The following is a 17,865-nucleotide window of genomic DNA, read 5'->3' as shown; positions in this document are numbered from 1 at the left end:
TGAGTATAGTAGTATAGGATAGTGTAGGTCCGCGGTGACACGGATAATGAATATAGTAGTATAGGATAGTGTAGGTCCGCGGTGACACGGATAATGAGTATAGTAGTATAGGATAGTGTAGGTCCGCGGTGATACGGATAATGAGTATAGTAGTATAGGATAGTGTAGGTCCGCGGTGATACGGATAATGAGTATAGTAGTATAGGATAGTGTAGGTCCGCGGTGACACGGATAATGAGTATAGTAGTATAAGATAGTGTAGGTCCATGGTGACACGGATAATGAGTATAATAGTATAGGATAGTGTAGGTCCGCGGTGATACGGATAATGAGTATAGTAGTATAGGATAGTGTAGGTCCGCGGTGATACGGATAATGAGTATAGTAGTATAGGATAGTGTAGGTGAGCGGTGACACGAATAATGAGTATAGTAGTATAGGATAGTGTAGGTCCGTGGTGACACGGATAATGAGTATAGTAGTATAGGATAGTGTAGGTCCGTGGTGACACGGATAATGAGTATAGTAGTATAGGATAGTGTAGGTCCGCGGTGACACGGATAATGAGTATAGTAGTATAGGATAGTGTAGGTCCGCGGTGATACGGATAATGAGTATAGTAGTATAGGATAGTGTAGGTCCGCGGTGATACGGATAATGAGTATAGTAGTATAGGATAGTGTAGGTCCGCGGTGATACGGATAATGAGTATAGTAGTATAGGATAGTGTAGGTCCGCGGTGATACGGATAATGAGTATAGTAGTATAGGATAGTGTAGGTCCGCGGTGACACGAATAATGAGTATAGTAGTATAGGATAGTGTAGGTCCGCGGTGACACGGATAATGAGTATAGTAGTATAGGATAGTGTAGGTGAGCGGTGATACGGATAATGAGTATAGTAGTATAGGATAGTGTAGGTCCGCGGTGATACGGATGAGTATAGTAGTATAGGATAGTGTAGGTCCGCGGTGATACGGATAATGAGTATAGTAGTATAGGATAGTGTAGGTCCGCGGTGACACGAATAATGATTATAGTAGTATAGGATAGTGTAGGTCCGCGGTGACACGGATAATGAGTATAGTAGTATAGGATAGTGTAGGTGAGCGGTGACACGGATAATGAATATAGTAGTATAGGATAGTGTAGGTCCGCGGTGATACGGATAATGAGTATAGTAGTATAGGATAGTGTAGGTCCGCGGTGACACGGATAATGAGTATAGTAGTATAGGATAGTGTAGGTCCGCGGTGACACGGATAATGAGTATAGTAGTATAGGATAGTGTAGGTCCGCGGTGATACGGATAATGAGTATAGTAGTATAGGATAGTGTAGGTCCGCGGTGACACGGATAATGAATATAGTAGTATAGGATAGTGTAGGTGAGCGGTGACACGGATAATGAGTATAGCAGTATAGGATAGTGTAGGTCCGCAGTGACACGGATAATGAGCATAGTAGTATAGGATAGTGTAGGTCCGCGGTGATACGGATAATGAGCATAGTAGTATAGGATAGTGTAGGTCCGCGGTGACACGGATAATGAATATAGTAGTATAGGATAGTGTAGGTCCGCGGTGACACGGATAATGAGTATAGTAGTATAGGATAGTGTAGGTCCATGGTGACACGGATAATGAGTATAGTAGTATAGGATAGTGTAGGTCCGTGGTGACACGGATAATGAGTATAGTAGTATAGGATAGTGTAGGTCCGCGGTGACACGGATAATGAGTATAGTAGTATAGGATAGTGTAGGTCCGCGGGGACACGGATAATGAATATAGTAGTATAGGATAGTGTAGGTCCGCGGTGACACGGATAATGAGTATAGTAGTATAGGATAGTGTAGGTCCGTGGTGACACGGATAATGAGTATAGTAGTATAGGATAGTGTAGGTCCGCGGTGACACGGATAATGAGTATAGTAGTATAGGATAGTGTAGGTCCGTGGTGACACAGATAATGAGTACAGCAGTATAGGATAGTGTAGGTCCGCGGTGACACGGATAATGAGTATAGTAGTATAGGATAGTGTAGGTCCGTGGTGACACGGATAATGAGTATAGTAGTATAGGATAGTGTAGGTCCGCGGTGACACGGATAATGAGTATAGTAGTATAGGATAGTGTAGGTCCGTGGTGACACGGATAATGAGTATAGTAGTATAGGATAGTGTAGGTCCGCGGTGACACGGATAATGAGTATAGTAGTATAGGATAGTGTAGGTCCGCGGTGACACGGATAATGAGTATAGTAGTATAGGATAGTGTAGGTCCGCGGTGACACGGATAATGAGTATAGTAGTATAGGATAGTGTAGGTCCGCGGTGACACGGATAATGAGTATAGTAGTATAGGATAGTGTAGGTCCGCGGTGACACGGATAATGAGTATAGTAGTATAGGATAGTGTAGGTCCGCGGCGACACGGATAATGAGTATAGTAGTATAGGATAGTGTAGGTCCGTGGTGACACGGATAATGAGTATAGTAGTATAGGATAGTGTAGGTCCGTGGTGACACGGATAATGAGTATAGTAGTATAGGATAGTGTAGGTCCGTGGTGACACGGATAATGAGTATAGTAGTATAGGATAGTGTAGGTCCTTGGTGACACGGATAATGAGTATAGTAGTATAGGATAGTGTAGGTCCGCGGTGACACGGATAATGAATATAGTAGTATAGGATAGTGTAGGTCCGTGGTGACACAGATAATGAGTATAGTAGTATAGGATAGTGTAGGTCCGTGGTGACACGGATAATGAGTATAGTAGTATAGGATAGTGTAGGTCCGTGGTGACACGGATAATGAGTATAGTAGTATAGGATAGTGTAGGTCCGCGGTGACACGGATAATGAGTATAGTAGTATAGGATAGTGTAGGTCCGTGGTGACACGGATAATGAGTATAGTAGTATAGGATAGTGTAGGTCCGCGGTGACACGGATAATGAGTATAGTAGTATAGGATAGTGTAGGTCCGCGGTGACACGGATAATGAGTATAGTAGTATAGGATAGTGTAGGTCCGCGGTGACACGGATAATGAGTATAGTAGTATAGGATAGTGTAGGTCCGCGGCGACACGGATAATGAGTATAGTAGTATAGGATAGTGTAGGTCCGCGGGGACACGGATAATGAGTATAGTAGTATAGGATAGTGTAGGTCCGCGGGGACACGGATAATGAGTATAGTAGTATAGGATAGTGTAGGTCCGTGGTGACACGGATAATGAGTATAGTAGTATAGGATAGTGTAGGTCCGCGGTGACACGGATAATGAGTATAGTAGTATAGGATAGTGTAGGTCCGCGGCGACACGGATAATGAGTATAGTAGTATAGGATAGTGTAGGTCCGTGGTGACACGGATAATGAGTATAGTAGTATAGGATAGTGTAGGTCCGCGGTGACACGGATAATGAGTATAGTAGTATAGGATAGTGTAGGTCCGCGGTGACACAGATAATGAGTATAGTAGTATAGGATAGTGTTGGTCCGTGGTGACACGGATAATGAGTATAGTAGTATAGGATAGTGTAGGTCCGTGGTGACACGGATAATGAGTATAGTAGTATAGGATAGTGTAGGTCCGTGGTGACACGGATAATGAATATAGTAGTATAGGATAGTGTAGGTCCGTGGTGACACGGATAATGAGTATAGTAGTATAGGATAGTGTAGGTCCGTGGTGACACGGATAATGAGTATAGTAGTATAGGATAGTGTAGGTCCGTGGTGACACGGATAATGAGTATAGTAGTATAGGATAGTGTAGGTCCGCGGTGACATGGATAATGAGTATAGTAGTATAGGATAGTGTAGGTCCGCGGGGACACGGATAATGAGTATAGTAGTATAGGATAGTGTAGGTCAGTGGTGACACGGATAATGAGTATAGTAGTATAGGATAGTGTAGGTCCGCGGTGACACGGATAATGAGTATAGTAGTATAGGATAGTGTAGGTCCGCGGGGACACGGATAATGAGTATAGTAGTATAGGATAGTGTAGGTCCGCGGGGACACGGATAATGAGTATAGTAGTATAGGATAGTGTAGGTCCGCGGGGACACGGATCTCTATCTAAACCCAAGTGTGTATGACGGGTATATGATACAGACTGCAGACGATGGAATAGATTATTATCCTCCTCTTGGTGGACACCACACACCGACCGCTGCACACTGGAATCGTGGATTCCTCTTAATAGTGTAAATACAAGTTACATTTTCGTCTTTAGTTTGGGATTTTTGGCCTCTGGCAATTTGACAATGATTGCACTTATCCTTCGTTGACTTTTTAGAACCTTATGTTCAAACTTTTACATCGGCCCATTTTCCTTTTTGTAATTTTTAAAATGTAAAATTGACAATTTATATATGTTTTGTCTAAAATACAAAGGAGACGTGTGACCTGTATCTTCAGGCCTATTACACATCATCTCATCATCAACTTGCTTAACTGTTTATGATAACAATAATTGGAGCAGGGGTGCACAAACTTTTACATTCCACTGGTTATAGGTGTATATATATATATATATATATATATATACACACACACACACTGTACTAACGTGTCATAATCCTGTGTGTATAGATATAGATGTGGGGGCTCCGGCAGTGACAGGTGCAGTTATTTATAAGGAGCTTGTTATGTGTCGGCCCCATATACCGGGGAGGAGACATCTGTCGGGGTCTATTGGACATTTTCTGGGGTGATTTTCCTCTGACGTCTCCTGACACAACTCTCCACCTCCTGCTCTCCTCGGAGATAAGCCGCACTAGAGACGCTTTCCCACCGCTTCTCCCCTCCCCATACAGACAATGTGCCCATGTGTATGGGGGTCCGGAGAGATGCCCGCACCTTAACCCTAGAACTGCTGGATTCTAATAATCCTTTACCTCTGGTGTCTCCTCAGACACCATAGACCCCCAACCCACCGTGTGAGCTCTGGAGCCCCCCTCACATAAAAGAGGGCACAGCGGCCACCATATAAATAAGTCCTCACGCCCCTAGCTACCCAGTTTAGTAGTCACGCCCCAACCGCACCCATTTAGCACTGCTGATCACACTGTTTCATAAACAATAACTATAAACAGAAAAAAAAAATTATTTAAAAGTAATGAATTAAAGTATTAATGCAAACTTGGTAATGATACCCTACAGGAGCCTAGAGGAACAGAAGAGGAGTAAAGAGCCGCATACATTCTCCACATTCTCTCTGTATATGGCTTGGGTGTGTTTGAACATATTGTGTGCATTAACCCCCCCTGGGATGCCAAGCAGCCCCCACAAGTGTGCATTAACCCCCCCTGGGATGCCAAGCAGCCCCCTCAAGTGTGCATTAACCCCCCTGGGATGCCAAGCAGCCCCCACAAGTGTGCATTAACCCCCCCTGGGATGCCAAGCAGCCCCCACAAGTGTGCATTAACCCCCCCTGGGATGCCAAGCAGCCCCCACAAGTGTGCATTAACCCCCCCTGGGATGCCAAGCAGCCCCCTCAAGTGTGCATTAACCCCCCCTGGGATGCCAAGCAGCCCCCACAAGTGCATTAACCCCCCCTGGGATGCCAAGCAGCCCCCACAAGTGTGCATTAACCCCCCCTGCAATGGCAAGCAGCCCCCACAAGTGTGCATTAACCCCCCCTGGGATGCCAAGCAGCCCCCACAAGTGTGCATTAACCCCCCCTGGGATGCCAAGCAGCCCCCACAAGTGTGCATTAACCCCCCCTGGGATGCCAAGCAGCCCCCACAAGTGTGCATTAACCCCCCCTGGGATGCCAAGCAGCCCCCACAAGTGTGCATTAACCCCCCCTGGGATGGCAAGCAGCCCCCACAAGTGTGCATTAACCCCTCCTGGGATGCCAAGCAGTCCCCACAAGTGTGCATTAACCCCTCCTGGGATGCCAAGCAGCCCCCTCAAGTGTGCATTAACCCCCCCTGCAATGGCAAGCAGCCCCCACAAGTGTGCATTAACCCCCCCTGGGATGCCAAGCAGCCCCCACAAGTGTGCATTAACCCCCCCTGGGATGCCAAGCAGCCCCCACAAGTGTGCATTAACCCCCCCTGGGATGGCAAGCAGCCCCCACAAGTGTGCATTAACCCCCCCTGGGATGGCAAGCAGCCCCCACAAGTGTGCATTAACCCCTCCTGGGATGCCAAGCAGTCCCCACAAGTGTGCATTAACCCCTCCTGGGATGCCAAGCAGCCCCCACAAGTGTGCATTAACCCCCCCTGCAATGGCAAGCAGCCCCCACAAGTGTGCATTAACCCCCCCTGGGATGCCAAGCAGCCCCCACAAGTGTGCATTAACCCCTCCTGGGATGCCAAGCAGCCCCCACAAGTGTGCATTAACCCCCCCTGCAATGGCAAGCAGCCCCCACAAGTGTGCATTAACCCCCCCTGGGATGCCAAGCAGCCCCCACAAGTGTGCATTAACCCCCCCTGGGATGCCAAGCAGCCCCCACAAGTGTGCATTAACCCCCCCTGGGATGGCAAGCAGCCCCCACAAGTGTGCATTAACCCCTCCTGGGATGCCAAGCAGCCCCCTCAAGTGTGCATTAACCCCTCCTGGGATGCCAAGCAGCCCCCACAAGTGTGCATTAACCCCCCCTGCAATGGCAAGCAGCCCCCACAAGTGTGCATTAACCCCCCCTGGGATGCCAAGCAGCCCCCACAAGTGTGCATTAACCCCTCCTGGGATGCCAAGCAGCCCCCACAAGTGTGCATTAACCCCCCCTGCAATGGCAAGCAGCCCCCACAAGTGTGCATTAACCCCCCCTGGGATGCCAAGCAGCCCCCACAAGTGTGCATTAACCCCCCCTGGGATGCCAAGCAGCCCCCACAAGTGTGCATTAACCCCCCCTGGGATGGCAAGCAGCCCCCACAAGTGTGCATTAACCCCTCCTGGGATGCCAAGCAGTCCCCACAAGTGTGCATTAACCCCTCCTGGGATGCCAAGCAGCCCCCACAAGTGTGCATTAACCCCCCCTGGGATGCCAAGCAGCCCCCACAAGTGTGCATTAACCCCCCCTGCAATGGCAAGCAGCCCCCACAAGTGTGCATTAACCCCCCCTGGGATGCCAAGCAGCCCCCACAAGTGTGCATTAACCCCCCCTGGGATGCCAAGCAGCCCCCACAAGTGTGCATTAACCCCCCCTGGGATGGCAAGCAGCCCCCACAAGTGTGCATTAACCCCTCCTGGGATGCCAAGCAGCCCCCTCAAGTGTGCATTAACCCCTCCTGGGATGCCAAGCAGCCCCCACAAGTGTGCATTAACCCCCCCTGGGATGCCAAGCAGCCCCCACAAGTGTGCATTAACCCCCCCTGGGATGCCAAGCAGCCCCCACAAGTGTGCATTAACCCCCCCTGGGATGCCAAGCAGCCCCCACAAGTGTGCATTAACCCCTCAGGAGCCCAACAAGCTCCCAGATGACCCAAACATTAAGCCCCCAAATCCCACTAGTTAGCCCCAAGTATCAGCCCCCAACAACTAAACATGTAAGAAGACCCCAACCTGTTACTTACTAAACCCTCCTGTTCCTCACTGACCTCCTCCCTGCTGCTCACAGACGCCGGCACCACATGAAATAGTGATGTGTCGTTCGTGAACAATCCGATACAAAGAGCCGGCTCCCTGCTGTGAACGAAATGAGCCGGCTCTGCAGGGAGAACGAGCCGATTCTTTTTTTTTTTTTTTCCTGGCGCCTCAGCAGCTTTATCAGCCCCAGCTTAGTGAAGCCTGACTGTGACTCATCTGGGGAAGGAGCGGTCAGGAGAGGAGGAGCTGTGGATAAATGCAGGGGAGTTAACCCTTCAGTCCCAAACATACACTGCCAGTTCCTCCATGGCATATATGGCGTGTGACTGTGTGTAACCGGCTCATTTCGTTCACAGCAGGGAGCCGGCTCTTTGTATTGGATCGTTCACGAACGACACATCACTATTTCATGTGGTGCCGGCGTCTGTGAGCAGCAGGGAGGAGGTCAGTGAGGAACAGGAGGGTTTAGTAAGTAACAGGTTGGGGTCTTCTTACATGTTTAGTTGTTGGGGGCTGATACTTGGGGCTAACTAGTGGGATTTGGGGGCTTAATGTTTGGGTCATCTGGGAGCTTGTTGGGCTCCTGAGGGGTTAATGCACACTTGTGGGGGCTGCTTGGCATCCCAGGGGGGGTTAATGCACCCTTGTGGGGGCTGCTTGGCATCCCAGGGGGGGTTAATGCACCCTTGTGGGGGCTGCTTGGCATCCCAGGGGGGGTTAATGCACACTTGTGGGGGCTGCTTGGCATCCCAGGGGGGGTTAATGCACACTTGTGGGGGCTGCTTGGCATCCCAGGGGGGGTTAATGCACACTTGTGGGGGCTGCTTGGCATCCCAGGGGGGGTTAATGCACACTTGTGGGGGCTGCTTGGCATCCCAGGAGGGGATTAATGCACTTGTGGGGGCTGCTTGGCATCCCAGGGGGGGTTAATGCACACTTGTGGGGGCTGCTTGGCATCCCAGGGGGGGTTAATGCACACTTGTGGGGACTGCTTGGCATCCCAGGGGGGGTTAATGCACACTTGTGGGGGCTGCTTGGCATCCCAGGGGGGGATTAATGCACACTTGTGGGGGCTGCTTGGCATCCCAGGGGGGGATTAATGCACACTTGTGGGGGCTGCTTGGCATCCCAGGGGGGGTTAATGCACACTTGTGGGGGCTGCTTGGCATCCCAGGGGGGGTTAATGCACACTTGTGGGGACTGCTTGCCATCCCAGGGGGGGTTAATGCACACTTGTGGGGGCTGCTTGGCATCCCAGGGGGGGTTAATGCACACTTGTGGGGGCTGCTTGGCATCCCAGGGGGGGTTAATGCACAATTGTGGGGGCTGCTTGGCATCCCAGGGGGGGTTAATGCACACTTGTGGGGGCTGCTTGGCATCCCAGGGGGGGTTAATGCACACTTGTGGGGGCTGCTTGGCATCCCAGGGGGGGTTAATGCACACTTGTGGGGGCTGCTTGGCATCCCAGGGGGGGTTAATGCACACTTGTGGGGGCTGCTTGGCATCCCAGGGGGGGTTAATGCACACTTGTGGGGGCTGCTTGGCATCCCAGGGGGGGTTAATGCACACTTGTGGGGGCTGCTTGGCATCCCAGGGGGGGTTAATGCACACTTGTGGGGGCTGCTTGCCATCCCAGGGGGGGTTAATGCACACTTGTGGGGGCTGCTTGGCATCCCAGGGGGGGTTAATGCACACTTGTGGGAAAGCGTCTCTAGTGCGGCTTATCTCCGAGGAGAGCAGGAGGTGGAGAGTTGTGTCAGGAGACATCAGAGGAAAATCACCCCAGAAAATGTCCAATAGACCCCGATAGATGTCCCCTCCCCGATATATGGGGCCGACACATAACAAGCTCCTTATAAATAACTGCACCTGTCACTGCCGGAGCCCCCACATCTATATCTATACACACAGGATTATGACACGTTAGTACAGTGTGTGTGTGTATATATATACACACCTATAACCAGTGGAATGTAAAAGTTTGTGCACCCCTGCTCCAATTATTGTTATCATAAACAGTTAAGCAAGTTGATGATGAGATGATGTGTAATAGGCCGGAAGATACAGGTCACACGTCTCCTTTGTATTTTAGACAAAACATATATAAATTGTCAATTTTACATTTTAAAAATTACAAAAAGGAAAATGGGCCGATGTAAAAGTTTGAACATAAGGTTCTAAAAAGTCAACGAAGGATAAGTGCAATCATTGTCAAATTGCCAGAGGCCAAAAATCCCAAACTAAAGACGAAAATGTAACTTGTATTTACACTATTAGGAGGAATCCACGATTCCAGTGTGCAGCGGTCGGTGTGTGGTGTCCACCAAGAGGAAGATAATAATCTATTCCATCGTCTGCAGTCTGTATCATATACCCGTCATACACACTTGGGTTTAGATAGAGATCCGTGTCACCACGGACCTACACTATCCTATACTACTATACTCATTATCCGTGTCACCGCGGATCTACACTATCCTATACTACTATACTCATTATCCGTGTCACCGCGGACCTCCACTATCCTATACTACTATACTCATTATCCGTGTCACCACGGACCTACACTATCCTATACTACTATACTCATTATCCGTGTCACCACGGACCTACACTATCCTATACTGCTATACTCATTATCCGTGTCACCACGGACCTACACTATCCTATACTACTATACTCATTATCCGTGTCACCACGGACCTACACTATCCTATACTGCTATACTCATTATCCGTGTCACCGCGGACCTCCACTATCCTATACTACTATACTCATTATCCGTGTCACCACGGACCTACACTATCCTATACTACTATACTCATTATCCGTGTCACCACGGACCTACACTATCCTATACTACTATACTCATTATCCGTGTCACCGCTCACCTACACTATCCTATACTACTATACTCATTATCCGTGTCACCACGGACCTACACTATCCTATACTGCTATACTCATTATCCGTGTCACCACGGACCTACACTATCCTATACTACTATACTCATTATCCGTGTCACCGCGGATCTACACTATCCTATACTACTATACTCATTATCCATGTCACCACGGATCTACACTATCCTATACTACTATACTCATTATCCGTGTCACTGCGGACCTACACTATCCTATACTACTATACTCATTATCCGTGTCACCGCGGACCTCCACTATCCTATACTACTATACTCATTATCCGTGTCACCACGGACCTACACTATCCTATACTGCTATACTCATTATCCGTGTCACCACGGACCTACACTATCCTATACTACTATACTCATTATCCGTGTCACCGCGGACCTACACTATCCTATACTGCTATACTCATTATCCGTGTCACCACGGACCTACACTATCCTATACTACTATACTCATTATCCGTGTCACCACGGACCTACACTATCCTATACTACTATACTCATTATCCGTGTCACCACGGACCTACACTATCCTATACTACTATACTCATTATCCGTGTCACCACGGACCTACACTATCCTATACTACTATACTCATTATCCGTGTCACCACGGACCTACACTATCCTATACTGCTATACTCATTATCCGTGTCACCACGGACCTACACTATCCTATACTACTATACTCATTATCCGTGTCCCCGCGGACCTACACTATCCTATACTCCTATACTCATTATCCGTGTCTCCACGGACCTACACTATCCTATACTACTATACTCATTATCCGTGTCACCGCGGACCTACACTATCCTATACTGCTATACTCATTATCCGTGTCACCGCGGACCTACACTATCCTATACTACTATACTCATTATCCGTATCACCGCGGACCTACACTATCCTATACTACTATACTCATTATCTGTGTCACCGCGGACCTACACTATCCTATACTACTATACTCATTATCCGTGTCGCCGCGGACCTACACTCTCCTATACTACTATACTCATTATCCGTGTCCCCGCGGACCTACACTATCCTATACTGCTATACTCATTATCCGTGTCACCACGGACCTACACTATCCTATACTACTATACTCATTATCCGTGTCACCACGGACCTACACTATCCTATACTGCTATACTCATTATCCGTGTCACCACGGACCTACACTATCCTATACTACTATACTCATTATCCGTGTCCCCGCGGACCTACACTATCCTATACTCCTATACTCATTATCCGTGTCTCCACGGACCTACACTATCCTATACTACTATACTCATTATCTGTGTCACCGCGGACCTACACTATCCTATACTGCTATACTCATTATCCGTGTCACCACGGACCTACACTATCCTATACTACTATACTCATTATCCGTGTCACCGCGGATCTACACTATCCTATACTACTATACTCATTGTCCGTGTCCCCGCGGACCTACACTATCCTATACTACTATACTCATTATCCGTGTCACCACGGACCTACACTATCCTATACTACTATACTCATTGTCCGTGTCCCCGCGGACCTACACTATCCTATACTACTATACTCATTATCCGTGTCACCACGGAGCTACACTATCCTATACTACTATACTCATTATCCGTGTCCCCGCGGACCTACACTATCCTATACTACTATACTCATTATCCGTGTCACCGCGGAGCTACACTATCCTATACTACTATACTCATTATCCGTGTCACCGCGGACCTACACTATCCTATACTACTATACTCATTATCTGTGTCACCGCGGAGCTACACTATCCTATACTACTATACTCATTGTCCGTGTCCCCGCGGACCTACACTATCCTATACTGCTATACTCATTATCCGTGTCACCGCGGAGCTACACTATCCTATACTACTATACTCATTATCCGTGTCACCGCGGACCTACACTATCCTATACTACTATACTCATTATCCGTGTCACCGCGGAGCTACACTATCCTATACTACTATACTCATTGTCCGTGTCCCCGCGGACCTACACTATCCTATACTACTATATTCATTATCCGTGTCACCACGGACCTACACTATCCTATACTACTATACTCATTATCCGTGTCACCACGGACCTACACTATCCTATACTACTATACTCATTATCCGTGTCACCACGGACCTACACTATCCTATACTACTATACTCATTATCTGTGTCACTGTGTCACCACGGACCTACACTATCCTATACTACTATACTCATTATCCGTGTCACCACGGACCTACACTATCCTATACTGCTATACTCATTATCCGTGTCACCACGGACCTACACTATCCTATACTGCTATATTCATTATCCGTGTCGCCGCGGACCTATACTATCCTATACTGCTATATTCATTATCCGTATCACCACTGACCTACACTATCCTATACTACTATACTCATTATCCGTGTCACCGCGGACCTACACTATCCTATACTACTTTATTCATTATCCGTATCACCACTGACCTACACTATCCTATACTACTATACTCATTATCCGTGTCGCCGCGGACCTACACTATCCTATACTGCTATACTCATTATCCGTGTCACCACTGACCTACACTATCCTATACTACTATACTCATTATCCGTGTCGCCGCGGACCTACACTATCCTATACTACTTTATTCATTATCCGTATCGCCGCGGACCTACACTATCCTATACTACTTTATTCATTATCCGTATCACCACTGACCTACACTATCCTATACTACTTTATTCATTATCCGTATCGCCGTGGACCTACACTATCCTATACTGCTATATTCATTATCCGTATCACCACTGACCTACACTATCCTATACTACTATACTCATTATCCGTGTCGCCGCGGACCTACACTATCCTATACTACTTTATTCATTATCCGTATCGCCGTGGACCTACACTATCCTATACTACTTTATTCATTATCCGTGTCGCCGCGGACCTACACTATCCTATACTACTATATTCATTATCCGTATCGCCGCGGACCTACACTATCCTATACTACTATACTCATTATCCGTGTCACCGCGGACCTACACTATCCTATACTACTATACTCATTATCCGTGTCCCCGCGGACCTACACTATCCTATACTGCTATACTCATTATCCGTGTCACCACGGACCTACACTATCCTATACTACTATACTCATTATCCGTGTCACCGCGGACCTACACTATCCTATACTACTATACTCATTATCCGTGTCGCCGCGGACCTATACTATCCTATACTGCTATATTCATTATCCGTATCACCACTGACCTACACTATCCTATACTACTATACTCATTATCCGTGTCGCCGCGGACCTACACTATCCTATACTACTTTATTCATTATCCGTATCGCCGTGGACCTACACTATCCTATACTACTTTATTCATTATCCGTGTCGCCGCGGACCTACACTATCCTATACTACTATATTCATTATCCGTATCGCCGCGGACCTACACTATCCTATACTACTATACTCATTATCCGTGTCACCGCGGACCTACACTATCCTATACTACTATACTCATTATCCGTGTCCCCGCGGACCTACACTATCCTATACTGCTATACTCATTATCCGTGTCACCACGGACCTACACTATCCTATACTACTATACTCATTATCTGTGTCACTGTGTCACCACGGACCTACACTATCCTATACTGCTATATTCATTATCCGTGTCGCCGCGGACCTATACTATCCTATACTGCTATATTCATTATCCGTGTCGCCGCGGACCTACACTATCCTATACTACTTTATTCATTATCCGTATCGCCGTGGACCTACACTATCCTATACTACTTTATTCATTATCCGTGTCGCCGCGGACCTACACTATCCTATACTACTATATTCATTATCCGTATCGCCGCGGATCTACACTATCCTATACTACTATATTCATTATCCGTATCACCGCGGACCTACACTATCCTATACTGCTATACATTATCCGTGTCGCCGCGGACCTACACTATCCTTGTTACAGAACCACTCAGCACCCAGAATATGTTGTGCAGTTATATGTATGTATAATAGGTTCTATCTGAGATGCATGTCCCTAATGCATCAGCCCACAGGCTGCGTCCCTGGGCAGAGGGGACACAATATTCTCCTTTTGTCCGCCCTCCCCCCACCTTTGTAATTCCCACAGTAAACATCGGCAGGCTCCGGCCACCTGCGGCTTTTGTAATGCATGTCTGGTCTGCCGCTTTTCTATTGGCCTGCCCTCTGTATCTGTGTGATATATTCTGTGTCCTGTGAGTAAAGTGTTGTCAGACTGGAAATATGTGGAGAAGCAGTGATCTTTTATATGCGCCCATGTAATCAAGGAATTCCAGCCAGCGTCATTCATTCAGACTCCAGCCAACGCAGAGCGGACCTCCGAAAACACGGGGTGGTACTGAAAGAGGTACCCCAGCTTGGGTAGACCCCGTTACACTGGTGGCAGACAGCGGGATTTGATACCCCTTCTACAGGAGGAAAGGAATGAATGGAAAATAACTACCAGAAGTTAAAGAGGACTACATTAAAAGATCTCTTGGAATCCCGAGGGTTGATCTCCAGCAACAAAACAAAAGCGGATTTGAAAGCAGCCATCATGGAACACGACAGTGCAGAGCCCCCAATGTGAATGTGGAGGAAACCGAATTCCAGAGGGAGGTAAAGAACAGACTGGCGTTCTATGGCCTAAACCCTGCAGTAGAGATCATACGAGAGGTGATCGCTGATGTGTGTACTGATCTGAAGGAAAAGATGGCCGAGCAGACCAGGATAGAGCTAGCCAAGATGGAGATGGCAGAGCGGACCAAAGTGGAGCTGGCCAAGATGGAGATGGCAGGCGGAGAGAGGAGAGTCAGCGAGCAGGGGGAGCTCTGGCCTTCGACCAGGTACCTTCAACAGTAAGCCACAAAAAGATCCAATATAATGCCTTCCGACAGTTGGGGGGAGGCAGAGGAAGACATTGATGGCTTTCTGCAGGACTTTGAGCGGCAGTGTGCCCTTCATCAAGTGAAGCCGTAGGAACGGGTTCCGATTCTGGCCAGCAAGCTGACAGGCCGGGCAGCGGACGCCTATAGCACGGTACCTGATGAGGACTGTATGGACTATGAGTGGATCAAAGAAGTGATCTTGGCCCGGTATGCGCTGACACCAGAGGCCTACCGCCAAAAGTTCCGCGGACTTATAAAACGCATAACCGATACCCACGCTGAATGGGCCTGTAAATTACGGCAGTCACTGCTACAGTGGGTACAAGGGAGCCAAGCAACCACTAAGGAGGACGTCCTCCAGCTCTTCCTGTTAGAACGATTCTTTAATGGACTAAACCCCGAGACACAGGAATGGCTTCGGGACATGCGGCCAACGACTCAAGAGGAAGCCGCTCGTATGGCCGATGAACATCATGATGCCGGGAGGCCGCAGTTGTCCGCATCAAAGGTGGTCACTAGGGGCCCGCCCATGGACCTGGAGGGCCCCAAACCACCGAAGATTGTAGGGGGACCAGCTAAAAACCCGGCCTACCACAGTCCCCCTGGGGCTCGAAGCCACACCTGTTGTCAGCTGGGCCACCTGCAAAGACAATGCCCCAACCGGACTCGGCATACCCAGTGGCCAAAGGCGGGAACAGCTACCTTCAGCCGGGCTGCTGTACACTGCTACCAAGGCGAAGCTGACCCGGCATTGGGGGCTACGATTAACCAAGGGGTGGAAGAGATGGAGGAAGTGCTTCATGAAGTAGACTCCGTGCAGGCAGCCCTGGCAGATAATCGACAACAGCATCGACAGGTCGTGTGGGTTAATGGGAAACGTATGCAAGGGACTAAGAGATTCCGGGGCAACTTTGATCCTTGTGAAGCCTCATCTCGTCCGGGACCAAGAGAAAACGGACCGGACAGTGGCAGTCCGTGTAGCAGGGGGAGCTATACATCGACTACCCACTGCCAGGATTCACCTGAACTGGGGAGTCGGGGATGGCCTTGTTGAGGTCGGCTTGATGGAGGATTTGCCTGCAGACGTCTTGCTGGGAAATGACTTGGGGCCCATGTTGTCTGCATTCTCGGTGGCCCCTCTGGCTGAGACCTATCCTGTGACCACCCGGAGACAAGCTCGAGCTGCGAAGGCGGAATCACACTCAGAGGAGGCCCAGGTAAGACATCCCAGCCCTGCACGTATTCCTATAGCCAGACACATTTCTTGGGCCACCCCAGATGAATTTAAGAGGGAGTTACTTGAGGATCCTTCATTAGAGGGATATCGTGGGAAGGCACAGGAGGGGAGAGGAGTACTGGAAGGGGAACAGTTTGTATGGAAGCAGGGACTCCTCTACCGGATCACAGAGCAGCACCACACATGGACAAGCCCCACTATAAAACAACAGCTGGTAGTTCCCAAGAAGTATAGGCAGGAGTTACTGCGAATCTCTCATGATATACCCTTGGCCGGGCACTTCGGCGTCAGTCGCACCAGGCATCGTCTGACACACAACTTCTTTTGGCCGGGGGTAACCTATGATGTTCGTCAGTACTGCCAGACCTGTGACAGTTGTCAGCGCATTGGCAAGAGGGGGGATCGATGCAAGGCCAAATTACGCCCCCTCCCCATTGTGGAGGAACCATTTAGCCGAGTAGCGGTCGATCTGATAAGGCCGTTAGCCAAACCCAGTCCGTCCGGGAAAAAGTATATATTTACAGTGGTAGATTATGCCACACGGTATCCAGAGGCGGTTGCGTAACCTAACATACTGGCAGAGACAGTGGCGGCCGCCATGCTCCAGGTTTTCTCACGGGTTGGATTTCCCCGGGAGATTATCTCGGACCAGGGTGTTAAGGGGAGAATATATGGCACATGAATATATACAAGAATCAAAATTGTACCACTATATAGACGCTTTGCTAAATATTAGGATCATGTTGCTTTAAGATACTTCTGATTTTCTGCTGAATTATTTCTGTGCATGACCCACCTAGGCTTCATGTAAAACCGCAATACTGGGTGGATTAGGGTGGATCGGGCTAAAGAACAATACTTATGTACACGGTGATTATGTAGCATATGGGAACAGTAAACAGTAACTCAGAAACGTACATATGATATGGGAACAGTGATATGTAGCGACATGGGAACGGTAAATAGTAACTTAGAAATGTACCCATGATGTAACACGATGAGATAACACAATATCTGTATAAAAGCTGCTCACTTTGGATTAAAGACAGAGAAGAATCATATTGACATGATACACCTTGTCTTGTGTATTCTTTTCTCCGTGCACGTAAAATCTCTACCAAAGATCCAATTTGGCCATAGACAATTAAGACGGGCCACACCCTAGTGCG

General features: G+C 48.4%; 1 protein-coding gene and 1 long non-coding RNA gene across 6 annotated transcripts in view; one reads left to right on the top strand and one right to left on the bottom strand.

The window, feature by feature from the left end:
• The window catches only part of LOC141053965 (uncharacterized), a 91,895-nt gene extending 84,226 nt beyond the window's left edge, over positions 1–7,669 (bottom strand). The window contains exon 1 of the mRNA XM_073551120.1: positions 7,537–7,669. The gene's annotated coding sequence lies outside the window, so the exon portion shown is untranslated. The remainder of the gene's footprint in view (positions 1–7,536) is intronic.
• A 193-nt stretch (positions 7,670–7,862) lies between these two features.
• Positions 7,863–17,865, top strand: part of LOC141053976 (uncharacterized) — a 166,570-nt gene continuing 156,567 nt past the window's right edge. For 4 of the 5 annotated variants that reach the window (XR_012221314.1, XR_012221310.1, XR_012221311.1 and 1 more), the window contains exon 1: positions 7,863–8,017. This is a non-coding gene — a long non-coding RNA (uncharacterized lncRNA). The remainder of the gene's footprint in view (positions 8,018–17,865) is intronic. The other variant, XR_012221313.1, reaches the window with a different exon arrangement.

This window comes from Dendrobates tinctorius, unplaced genomic scaffold, assembly GCF_039654945.1.
Source record: "Dendrobates tinctorius isolate UK_male_01 unplaced genomic scaffold, ASM3965494v1 ptg000173l, whole genome shotgun sequence".
In the NCBI taxonomy this organism is placed as follows: Eukaryota; Metazoa; Chordata; class Amphibia; order Anura; family Dendrobatidae; genus Dendrobates; species Dendrobates tinctorius.
Note: the sequence above shows the minus strand (reverse complement) of the source record. Positions and strands in the feature narration are given on the sequence as shown.